The sequence below is a fragment of the Maylandia zebra genome, linkage group LG2, assembly GCF_041146795.1.
Source record: "Maylandia zebra isolate NMK-2024a linkage group LG2, Mzebra_GT3a, whole genome shotgun sequence".
NCBI classification, from domain to species: domain Eukaryota; kingdom Metazoa; phylum Chordata; class Actinopteri; order Cichliformes; family Cichlidae; genus Maylandia; species Maylandia zebra.
The window spans coordinates 3336748-3350592 of NC_135168.1; positions in this window are offsets into that span (position 1 = coordinate 3336748).

Here is a 13845-nt window from a genome sequence, read left to right on the forward strand (position 1 = left end):
CGCAAAACGTTCATTCTCCGGTTCCAATACCTTCTTGTTTTTCTTTGCTGCACAAAAAAGGAATGTACAAAACAAAAGGAGAACAATGCCGGTCCGTACAAAGACTGACTCGACGAAAAGACAAAGAAAAGATACGAGGAAAAAATCAAAGGAGTGAAAGGGTCAGACCCTTACGAGCACACAGAGGGACAAAAGACGTTAGCGTGCTGCCCAACTTTCACCACGCTCAGATTTATAATCATACGGTTCTTGGAGTGAGTGCATACACTCATGAAGTTTAGTAACTTCAGGTCACTGCAACAAGCCCAGGTACAGTTTACCGACGGATGGGTGCAGGACCTTGAAATGCACCGTGTAGAACGAAAGACCATCGTACATATCATAAGTTTACCAGTCTCACAAACTGTCGTCATAAATACACATTCCTTAACCGTTTATTAATAGGACCTTTGAACTCAATGGTAATTAATTAGTAGTGGAAATAATTTCTGGTAGCATTACAGAAATGTAGCAGTGACAATAATATTGTATGTTGTAATCGCACTGGGCAATTAGTGATACAAAACAACCGTTTTATCCTGTGAATAAAAGTATATGTTTTTGTCAATGTACCATAATAACAGAAGCGAAACACAATATTGTGTCAGGACAATTCACTATTTATGCACAATAAATAAAGGAGCATAGCGCGACAATTTCTGTTCAGCGCCAGACTTGCTTGTAACCTATATCACCAATTATGTTAAGAAAAATGACGTCTTAACGACTACAAAACTCTGACCTTTGTGGGAATGCTTGGAGCAGACTAACATGTGAGCTGGAGGGTTCTGAGACGTTATATTTGGTATATCTAGACCATCCGTCGGCTCTTACTTCGGAAACATGGCTCGAACAATTTCTCTTCAACGACGTAATCCGATAACAACCGATCTCTTTACCCGTCGGCTTCCCGTGGCTGTCATGCGACCGGCTATTGCAGTTAATAATACAACAGCTTCTTGCCATTTTTTGGGTTTCTTTTTTATCGCTGTGTAACTGAGTTCAATTGAAAGCCTGCGTGCGCTAGTACCTCTTGCCACAAGTTCCCAGAATCCTTTGCGGTTTTACCCCTGAATGACGTCACATTTATCCTGGTGGGCCGGTCTCTAGTCAAAATGCCCGGGCCGATTTTTTGTCCCAGTCCAGCCTTGGCAGGACTTGTAAAGACTAATACACAAAAATAATGCACAATACGTCCGAGATGTTTGTAGGCAGGTATGCAGAGTTGACATTTTTCCAGGTCTATTCTTGTCAGTTTAGACAACAATGATATCTCAAAAATATCTGTAAAAGACCTGGTGTCCAATGTTGTCTGTATCTGTAATGAATACGATGATATTACTGCCTTGTATAGGCCTGTATTTTAGTGCTTTTATTCCAGAGTCAATTATGGCAAGTTATCCAGGTCCTGAAGCAGCAAAGCAGACCCAGATCATCACACGGTCACCACCATGTTTGACTCTAGGTATGATGTTCTATTTATGAAATACTGTGTTAGTTTTATGTGGGACAAGCCTACTAAAAGGTTCAACATTTGTCTCATCAGCATGTGGATATTTTCTAGTACTGGGAATCAAAATCAAAATTTTTTTTTTTTTTTTTAAATATATGCCTGTGTGTTCTTTTTGGCCAGCAATGCTTTTTACTTTGGCGCTCTCCCATTTATATTGTAAATCTGACCTTAACTGAGACAAATGAGGCCTACAGTGCCTTTGATGTTGTTCAAGGATCCTTTGTAACCTCCTAGATGAGTCATTGATGTGCTGCTCTTGAAGTCATTTTGAATAGCTGGACACTCCTCGGAAGGTTCACCACTGTTTAAAGTTTTCTCAGTTTGTGGACAGTGGTTCGCTCTGTCGTTCTCTGCAGTCCAAAAGCCTTAGAAATGGCTTTTTCAACTCTTTCCAGACTCATAGATGTCAAGGATTTTGTTTCTGAACTGTTCTTTATATTGTGGCATGAAGTGTTGCTTTTTGAGATCTTTTGGCCCACTTCACTTTGTCAGACAGGTTCTATTTAAGTGATTTTTAAAGAAATGACTGATCCAAACCAACTACTAGGTGTACGTTACAAGTTTGAGCTAAAAACATCCCATAGCAACATATGCTTTGCATTCTCAATGCAGAAATGTACTTTAGATGTGCAAAGGGTCTGTGCGGGCCAGCAACTAACCATAAAATGAACAGAAATTCTTCAAAGGTCCAGAACACAGCACCTTCTTTAGTTCAGTTCAATTGTATTTTATTTATATAGCACCAAATAACAACAACAATTGCCTCAAGGCACTCCCTGTATTCAAATTTGTAGCTCCCACTTCAGACAATTCTGGCTAATAAGAGCACTGAGAACAATCTCACTCTGATTTTTCTGTGTAAAATAAACTAAAGCAGAGGGAAAAACTACAAGTTTTAACCCTCTCAGGCTCAAATTAAACTTTTTGTTGCTAATGCACAACCAAGTCCTGCAGTGGTACTTCTGAGTAAAAAAACCTCATAAAATATGTATGTGGGGTAATCAGGTTGTTAGTTTTTAACTGTTGCAAATCGGCAACGCCTGCCTCGAGAGGGTTAAAAAATCATCAACTGATTTGGACCAGAGTAAATGGGTGTGAAAATGCCCTTAGTCACATTTAATATGAGAGTCCATCACTGCTTCCGCATATATGAAAGAAAATATTGAATAGGCAAGTTAACTCGTTAAACAATATGTAAATTGATATTTTAAATTGATGTTCCCAAAGCCAAAATTACAGCTGTGTTCATAAATAACCCTCCTCACTTTATCACACGGATGATGTTGCCATTGGACGAGAGGCCTGATTGCGGCTGACTCTCCATCATGATGTTTCTCCTCCTTGGTTACATTTTCCACCTCTGTAGGTCCTTCCAGCCACAAGGTCATACTGTGTTTTAATTGTGGTGCCCCTCATGCCCCAATCCCCACCCCCACCACCGCATTCCACTAACAACCCCACCCCCCTTTGCCCAAATGATGAACGACTGCACCTTGTGAAAAGGACCCTCTCCAATAAACAAGCTTATCTCTATCCCCTCTCTCTCTCTCTCTCTGCTGCCTGTGAATAATGAGCTCTGGGTATCACTGTTAATCACCATAATTGTTAATGTTAAGAGAGGGCTGGTTGCTAGTTGCCCAACGCCCCATGCTTTTATTGATTTCATTTTTTTTTTAACGTTAAAATGCTGCATACCTTTGTCAGAGTGGTGGGTAATCCACCACCCCTACCACCGCCAACCTTACCACCCTTGCCCCAGAGAGAAGCTAATTAGTTATTTAGTAGCTTTGTGTGTGATGGTGTGTATGTAGGATGACAGAGCAGAACTAAAGCCTGTTATCAGTAGCCTGATAAAGGGAATTGGTTGTCCCATAGTAGCTGTGAGAGACTATGGCTGATAGCAGTGTTGCTATTATAGAGAGGACAGGCACACACGCATCTTTACACATACTAGAGGAAACATACACATGTAAATACACTCGAGCTTATAAACACATGGACTTCTTAAAGCCCTTCAGCACTGTTTACAGACAAGGTTACTTTTCCTGAGGGCATTGACATTGGCTAAAATACCACATATCACACACACACACACACACACACACACACACACACACACACACACACACACACACACACACACACACACGCGCGCACAATACATTTGCCAAAAGTATTTGCTTATCTGCCTTCACATGCGTATAAACGACATCCCATTCTTAATACATGGGGTTTAATTTGATGTTGATGGCCGCCCCCCCTTTGCAGCTTTAACATTTTCAAATCTTCAGGGAAAGCTTTCCACAAGGTTTAGGAGTGTGTTTATGGGATTTTTAAAATGTTTTAATTTATTTATTGATTTTTTTTCTTTTTTTTTGCACTGTAGCAATCAAAATTATTGTCTGAAGGCCAATAAAATACCCAACTGATTTTATGTTCCCAAGTGGATCATATTGGTCCACTTGATTGATCTTTATCCTTTATTTATGTATTTATTTTCCAAATTTTTAAGCTAAGTAAACAAAAAAACAATGCATGCCCACAATGTATAGTAGGCATGCATATATACACACTAACACACACCCCATGTATAAAATAAAGGAACAGAGTGCTGAACAAAAAGGTACAATGCAGTGAGACAGTACGTTTGAAGTTTGTTACATCAGGGCTGCAGGCTGGAGTTTAGTCCAAAGATTCCAAATACAAGTCAGTTATCATCAGATAACATGGCTGCAGTAATGAGCTGTGTCCTCCTCAGTCTTAGGTAGTTTGACATCTGCATCTCCATTCTTACCCTTTTACAGCCTTGTATATGTAGGTTCCTTAGGCTTTTTAAATGAAATGAGTACAATAATATTTGTTCATCGTCAGTCATTTCTTTATATTTTAAAAACAACAAAAAATGTTCCTTACATCTTTTAATCTTATTCATAAAAGTAAGTTCCTCCAAAGCTAGGGATTTGGACAATGTAGATGCCAGGTTTTCAAATGTGGTCTACTAATGGATTTCCGTGATTTCCAGTCTACTGTAACAAGCAGTAGATTGTGGGTCTTTTTGTGAACTTTGTGAAAATCCCTAAGATACATAGTTTAGGACATGGATTCAACTTAACACTTGCAATGTGTGTACTTACATCTAAAATGTATTTCCAAAACCTTTGGATTTCTAAACATTCCCACAGGTAATGCATCAGTGTGCCCTCAGCCCTGCATTTAACACACGTGTCTGGGATATTAGAATCAAATTTGTTTCACAATGTTGGAGTGACATATATTCTCATTAGCCATTTATACTGGATTAGTTTAAACTGGGTGTTAATAGATTGTGTTTGGGTTTCAAGCAGGCTTTCTGTCATTTCTCTATTAATATTCCTCTTGAGCTCTGAGCCCTTGGCACTTCTCCAGCTTCTCGTGTTCCTTCTTCCTGATGTTGCTCTCATTCGGTATTGCTACGTCTATTACTACGGCCGTTTTCTTCTGTTTGTTCACCACCACTATGTCCGGTTGGTTAGCCACCACCATTTTGTCCGTTTGTATCTGGAGGTCCCACAGGATCTTAGCTCAGTCATTCTCCACCACCCTAGGGGGCATCTACCATTTCGACATTGGAGCCATACTTGGCACAGATGTTCCTGTACACTATGCCGGCCACTTGGTTATGGCGTTCCATGCATGCCCTGCCTGTTAGCATCTTGCACCCTGCTGTTATGTGCTGGATTGTCTCATCTTTACACAGCCTGCACCTGGGGTCTTGCCTGGTGTGATAGACCCCAGCCTCTATGGATCTTGTGCTCAGAGCTTGTTCCTGTGCTGCCATGATTAGTGCCTCTGTGCTGTCTTTCAGTCCAGCTTTGTCCAGCCACTGGTAGGATTTCTGGATGTCAGTCATGCTGATTTCTGGATGCTGGTGGTACATACCATGCAGGGGCCTATCCTGCCATGATGATTCCTCTTTCTTGGGTTTCTGCTGCCTGAGGTATTCACTGAGCATGTCGTCCGTTGGGGCCATCTTTTTGATTTACTCCTGGATTTTCATTGCCTCATCCTGGACTCGGGGTGAAACCCTCCATGCATGTTCAGGAGCTTCCTTGTCTTGATGTCAGTGGCTTCTATCTCCTCCTTTGGCTAGCTTATTATCCCAGCAGGGTACCTGATCACGGGCAGGGCCTAGGTGTTGATGGCCCGGACCTTGTTCTTAGCGTTCAGCTGACTCCTCAGGACTTGCCTGACCCTCTGCAGGTACTTGGTGGTTGCAGCTTTCCTAGCAGCCTCTTCATGGTTCCCATTTGCCTGCGGGATCCCCAGGTACTTGTAACTGTCCTCTATGTCTGCAATGTTGCCTGCAATGTAGTTTGATCCCCTCAGTTCTGACTACCTTCCCTCTCTTTGTTATCATCCGACTACATTCCTCAAGCCCGAACGACATTCCGATGTCATTGCTGTATAGCCTGGTAGTGTGGATCAGTGAATCGCTGTTTCGTTCACTCTTGGCATACAGCTTGATGTCATCCATGTACAGGAGGTGGCTGACAACTGCTCCGTTCCGTAGTCGGTATCCGTAGCCAGTCTTGTTAATGATCTCACTGAGGGGGTTCAGGCCTATGCAGAACAGCAGTGGGGACAGAGCATCTCCTTGGTAGATCCCGCACTTGATGCTGACTTGTGCTATGGGCTTGGAGTTGGCCTCTAGTGTTGTGCGCCACATCCCCATTGAGTTCCTGATGAAGGCTCTTAGCGTCCTGTTGATCTTATATAGTTCTAGGCATTCCAGTATACAGCTGTGGGGCATCGAGTCATAGGCCTTCTTGTAATCAATCCAGGCAGTGCACAGGTTGGTCAGCCTAGTCTTGAAATCCAAGGTGACTGCTCTGTTTTCCAGTAACTGATGTTTCGCTCCTCTGGTATTCTTGCCAATCTTTTTCTGTGCCCTGCTCATGTATTGAACTATGTGTCTATTCTAGCAATTCTGGGTGTCTCTCATCAACTAGCAGCTGGTTCATTTGTACTGCCAGATGCTCATGGAGTGCAGTCAGCTTCTTCAGCCAGTAGGCGCGAACCATGTCGGGGCCTGGTGCTGTCCAACTCTTCGTACTCATAGCCACCCCTACCTTTCTTGGATGTCTGCCACTGTGATGGTTACTGGACCCTGTTCAGTGAGGTTGCTGTGGGTCTGCTTTTAGATCCACTAGCCACTGATCATTGCCATTATGGGTTGTGTCCTTCTCCCATATGCTCTTCCAGTATTGTTCCTTTTCCAGCCTTGGTGGTGCTGTTCTCATATTGTTCCCCTGCCACTGAGAGAACACCTTGGCTGGTTCTGTGGAGAACAGCTGGTTTATTCTCTGGTGTACCTCTTTAAGCGGCTGTGAGTCTTTGCTTGGCAGTTTCCAAGACCTCAGGCATGGACGGCTTGCTGTGCTTCGTAGGCACCTTCTTCATTGCACCTTTCTGCAGCTTCGATAGTTGGCTAACCTCCCTCCATGCTACTTTGATCTTGGCTATTGTTACACCACTAATAAGCATATTTACAGCATAGTACACAATTTTTTTTTCTTAACTCATGGTACTGGTACTGGAGTTAGTGGCATGACTGCTTTGAGTGATGAGGTGTCCCTACACAAAGGTGCAGTCGACTGCTGTCTAGTTGGAATTATATGATTATATGGAATTATACATCCTGCTGTATGGTACCAACCATCCAAGAAGCTCGTGCTTCAGTTTTGGTGAGAGGAATTCTAGTATTTGACTTGTCTGCACTTTTTATCAATTAACCCATAGAGTTTTGACTATATCTCGATATCGAAACTAGCTAGCATTAGCTAATGATTTATCACAGCATGCTCCGTGGTTTCTGTCTGTAACCACAACAAAGCAATAGTAATATCATCAAACTGTGAATAAGCACATTTTCTCAAATCACTATCAGTGATTACTTTTTCTTGTTTATCTGTAAATTTTAAATTTGTTTTTCTCAACCACTGGAAACTTAGAATTTCCTTTCCGACAGACATTACAAACACTTTGTTACAAACAATTTATTTATGAGGTATGTTGTCTATTTAAACTCAGGTCAAGTGAAATTAAGTGTGGTTTTGTGAAATCCAATCTTTGTGGTTATTCGTTTATTCACAATAAAGAAACACACAGTCCATCGATGACAATCCATTCAGTGCAAGTAGTAATGATCTTTTTATTAATTAATCAGTTTATTATTATATATTTATAATTTATGCTTGATGAATTGGAATGAACAAAGATAATCACTACAAACTGATTATTTCAAGCACATGATAATCAACACCACAAAGTCAACACTATGGATGGGCATACAATTTGTGCTGTTCTTTATTACAATATGACTTGTCTAAACTGAACGGCAAATACTGAACTGCTGTGTCCCACTTACCTGAAAAGTGGACAGGTGGAACATGGGAATGACATCACTCCTGGATTACTGCGCTCCAAAAACGTGGCTGCAAGTACAAGCAGTTGTTTGCTTTAAACACAGACTCTTATTCAGTTTTACTCATAAATCTGACTGTACATGGTAAGAACAGCAGTATTCAATAATATGCTTGGCTTTGGTTTGGTGAAATAATGGTTAGTCACTACACCTTAGTATTAACTGAAATGATTTACTCCTAACATCTTGATGCAAGAGCATAACTTCAGAAGTACCTGGACTCTTTGGTGGACTCAACTACACTTGTATAAAACAACACTAGCACGGTGCTGCATACATACAGTATTCATTAAACTTCAGTATAAATCAGTATTGTGTATATGATTGCTTTGGCTTTAGCCAGTCCATAGTTGCTGCAATCCCACTACAAGACTTGATCAATGTCATGTGTATGTTGTCACTGTTGCCTGCTCTGTTCTCTGCTGCTCTCCCGACCCTATGCAGTCCATGCGTCAGCATGGAAGAGTGGGTGGGGGGAGGTCATAGAACAGCCAAATCTAAATTACTGTAAAAAGTACTACTACTACTACTACTACTACTACTACTACTTCAACCTCAGTCTGCGACTGGGGAGAGTGCCCGCCCTATGGAAGACATCCTGCATCGTCCCGGTCCCCAAAAAGAACCGGCCCAATGAGCTGAATGACTTCCGACCGGTGGCACTGACGTCACATCTTATGAAGACTCTAGAGCGGCTCTTCCTCAACCTCCTCCGACCACAGGTACAACATGCCCAGGACCCACTACAGTTTGCATACAAGGCGGGTGTCGGAGTGGAGGATGCCATCCTGTACCTCCTACACAGAGCCCACTCACACCTGGATGGGGGAAAAGGCACGGTCAGGATCCTGTTTCTTGACTTTTCCAGTGCCTTTAATACCATCCGGCCCTGTATGCTTCAGGAAAAACTGAACAGGATGGAGGTGGACCCCTGCCTGGTGGCTTGGATCTCCGACTACCTCACCGACAGACCACAGTACGTCAGGCTGAAGGACATCACGTCTGACACAGTGGTCAGCAGCACAGGAGCACCACAGGGAACTGTGCTGTCCCCTCTTCTCTTCACCCTGTACACCTCTGACTTCTGCTACAACTCTGAATTATGCCACATTCAGAAGTTTGCAGACGACACAGCCATCATGGGGTGTATCTGGGATGATCAGGAAGAGGAGTACAGAAGTCTGGTGAGGAACTTTGTCGCATGGAGTCACACAAACCACCTGCAACTCAACACCTCAAAGACTAAGGAACTGGTTGTGGACTTCGGGAGGTCTAGAGCAGGTCCACTGCCGGTTCAGATAGAGGGGGAGGAGGTGGAGGTGGTCAACAAGTACAAGTACCTCGGGCTGTGGGTGGACAACAAACTGGACTGGTCATGCAACACAGAGCACCTGTATAAAAAAGCCCAAAGCCGACTGTACTTCCTCAGGAGGCTGAGGTCTTTTAACATCTGCAGGAAGCTCCTGAGGATGTTTTACCAGTCAGTGGTTGCTGGAGTACTTTTCTATGCTGTGGTGTGCTGGGGGAGCAGCACAGCAAAGAAGGACTCATCCAGGCTGGAGAAACTGATCAGGAGGGCTAGCTCTGTGGTCGGCATGAAGCTGGACACTCTGGTGACAGTGGCAGAGAAAAGGACATTAAAGAAACTGCTGGACATTATGGACAATGCCAGACATCCTCTGCACACGGCCATTAACAACCAGAAGAGTCTGTTCAGTGACAGGTTGCTTCTCCCAAAGACAAGAACTAACAGACTTAAAAACTCCTTTGTCCCACACGCCATCAAACTGTTTAACTCCTCCCTGGAGGGGAGAGGGAGGGGAAACAGGAGGACAAAGGAGGGGGGAACAACTAAGCTGTAGTGCCTCTTCACCTCACTGTACAATACCTTTTGTGCAATACTTTTTGTAAATAGTCAACAGTGCAATAGACTCAATACTTGAAATGTGCAATTCACTTGTATTTTTATTTTTATTCCTATTTATTCTATTTATCCCCTTCGTATATTTTATTTATATTGTCTCTGTATTTATATATATGTGTGTGTGTGTGTGTGTATTATATATATATATATATAATATTCTGTAACTCTGTAACTTCTGTCGGTGCTGTGCTTTTTTGGAAATCGAATTTCCCAGAGGAACCCACCCGAGGGATTAATAAAGTTCTATCTAATCTAATCTAATCTAATCTAATCTACTACTACTACTACTACTAATAATAATAATAATTATAATATTATTATTATTACTATCATTATTACAACAGTATTATTAGTACTATTACTACTACTAGTAGTATTTAGACAGTTTGGTTAGTATTATTAATTTGAAAGGTCAATTCAATTCAATCAATTTATTTATTTATATAGCGCCAAATTACAACAACAGTCGCCTCAAGGCGCTTTATATTGTACAGTAGATCGTACATTAATACATACAGAGAGAAAAAAACAACAATCATATGACCCCTATGAGCAGCACTTTGGTAACAGTGGGAAGGAAAAACTCCCTGTTAACAGGAAGAAACCTCCGGCAGAACCAGGCTCAGGGAGGGGCGGGGCCATCTGCTGCGACTGGTTGGGGTGAGAGAAGGAACCTGACATACACTGCATATTCTTGTTTAAAGTTGGGGTCTTTTTGTGACCTGTTTCCTAGAGGACTTGTACTTTACAACTGTGTAACTCATGCCCTTGTATTAATAGTTCTTGTTTACAGTTCATTCATGCAGCCTATATTATGCAGGCTTATGCTTTTCAGAATTACCACTTACAAAAACATTTCAGTATATGCCCAGAAAATTCTGTCTAACTCAAACCAGTACAGATGAGTACAAATAATTTAAGTCCAGTCCAGTTCTAAGAGATGAGTCCAGCACAACCAAGGTGAGTCCAGTCCAGTCCAGATTCAGTCCATCCCAGGCAAGTCCAGTGGGTCTTAAAGGAGGAAGTGATTTTAATTAAAGATAAGTTGCTCAGTGTGTGGTCATACTGAGCCTGTTAAGCTGAATCCAATAGGCTGGATGTAGCAGCTAGGAAGCCCTTGTAAAGCACAGGCTCTATTGAAGCCCACTGCATTTCATTTGCCTGGGAATCAATGCAGATTGACACCACTTAACATGCAAATGGCGCTCAGGTCAACCAGCAGCTTCCCGCCTGCTGGAAGAGGTCCAAAATCTACAGCTTAACTCTCTTTTTACCACCTTTCTTTTTTCTCTTTTCCCCTGTCTGTGCTCTCGTCCGTCAGCCTCCTTTCTTTATGCTTTTTTCCATCTTCCCTTCCATCTCCTCTCCCCTCCCACCCTTCTTTTCCATCACATTCCTCCCTGCTGTTGTAAAAATCATATTCAGGATATTCGTCCATTTAAAGATATGAGAAAATAAAAGACTATTGATTGGTTGATAAACTGCCACTGATGGCAACAGAATAGGACTGTAGTCCGTAGAAGCCCTTGCTGAGGCTATGAGTGCATGTTAGCTGGAGGCACTATATGCGAGATGCTGCGGATCAATAAAGTGTATTGTGTGTGTCGGCCCTTAGCTATTCTTCCAATTACACATTTCCAGCAGTGCGGCCGAGCACAGCTCTTAACACCTTAATGGATCAGCTCAGGGAAGTGTCCACATGCACATACACATACAAATACACAAAAATAGATACAGCTTTACAAGGTAAGCATTCTTAAATTGATTTGTTAAACAGCGTTTTGAGCCCTGGTGCTCCCTGCAACTGTGTAATTACTGTGAGAGCTGACACTGTATCTGTGTGCGTATGCCTCAGGGCTACGTGTGTGTCTGCATCAGACTGTGTCTGTGGATAATTTCATGAAGCGCCATGCGTTTGTGTTTCTAACAGTTTCCAGATGAAGGAAGCTCCATGTGTCTAATTACTGAATAAGAGAGAGTTTCATTAGGAGTTTATTACAGCTGGCAGCACTTCTCTCTCCTCCACTCATAGCCTCATTCCACTTCTCTCTTATGTCAAAGAGCCAAGTAGAGTATGTACGCTTATAACTCCTCTGAATAAGCACATTCAAGAAAAACACAGCAGGCAGAGACACATTTGTAAGCGAAGGTGACTGGTGTGTATTTGAAGTGTTTTCTGAGTACTCACTTTCCATTTCACGTCACCTGGTGGTGCCTAACCCGCCCAACAGGTGCCATCTTTGAGTCAACTGCCTAACAACACATGCAACTGGGGAAAACATCAAAGTGTGTTGTGATCTCATGCCTATGAAGGAAGCAGCTCATGATTTACCAACCAGCCAGGACATGGTCTTGTAAAAACTTTTACTCTGCAAAAAAAAAAAAAGTTTTCAGGTTTACACACCCTTTAGGAAAAACTCTTTTTTTTAGCAGTCAAAAGAAGCAGTTTCAGTCTGGACGTGTGTCCAGCTTAACAGTGGTACACTGTGGAACCATCCCAAACATGGATTTCTTATCTGCCACTCTTGTAAAAGCCTCCAAGCCTTCTCAGAGCAAGATTCGAATCATTTTTACTAATTTGAAGGAGATTCTTCAGCTGCTGTCTCGGTCCTAGTCATCACCTTTTCATTCATAACCTGCATACTGACCATGAAATAAGTGTGTTGCAACTTATTCTTCCTGACTGCTGCTTTCCTGGTAGATGTACATCAAACAGAATGTTCCTGCCAGCATTATTTTTCTATATTGTTCTGATGGTGGTGATTTTATTTGGCGTAGGCATGCATTCTTTCTGTGTTTGTTTTTCATGTATATATATGTAGTTAGGAGCTGAAAGCTGACTGGAGAAACATGCTTGTCTTTGTAGATCTATTTAATGATAATTGTTTTTCAGTTTTCTGAGTAAATAATCACACATTGCATACAATGATTTTAAATACCAGCTCCCCATGGACACTTAGTTGTGTTTCACTTAAGGCACTTCTGCAATGGCTTTAATTTTCCAACTTTGGATCTTCATGCATCTATAGTGTATAATCAATATCACCAGTTGTAAAAATCTCATTAAAAACATTAAAAAATATTCCAAATCAAAGTTATGCCAATTTAAAGTCAAACCAACCACGCTGTAGCTCAGGTGGCAGAGTGGATCAGACACTAACCAGAAGGTCGGTGGTTCGATCCCAGGCTGCTCCAGTCTGCATGCCAAATATCCTTGGGCAAGATACTAACCCCATGTTGCTCTCCGATGCATCCATTGGAGTGTGAATGGGTGTGATTGGGTGAATGAATTAGCTGTATAAAGCGCTTTGAGTGCTCGGACAGAGTAGAAAAGCGCTATATAAGAACCAGTCCATTTACCAAAGGCAAAACAACTGTTGCTTTGTGTCACTAACTTTGTGAATTTTAGCGTATTGTGGAATTAATTTCAAAAGGCAAACAGCATGTTCCACTCTACCTGAGCTGTGATGTGACTCAACAATGACACGACAGTCACTTAAATGTTAAACATTATGAGAAGTTAATTTAAAAAACGTATTGACAAGAGCCCTAACAGAGCTTTTTTCTTTTTTTTACACAAACTTAAATTTCCACTTGTGTGTGTGACTGTCCAATCATTTGTTTACAGGACATCATGCATGGATGTGGCTGCTACAATAACATGTCCACTGTGCTAAAATGTCCACTCAGCTAAGAAACTGATCCCAAGCAGCTTTGAAACAAATTAAGATCCTATTTATGTGCACTTGAGCGGGGGAGGTGGGGCGTGTCAGTGGACTCTTCCCTCCCAGCTGAACTGTGGAGACATGCTCAGACTGGTTACAGCTTCACTGGACTCATCTTTCAGAAAAACCCAGAAAAGTTGAATGTGTTAACAGACGTTCATTCCCTCGCTGTGTTTACTCC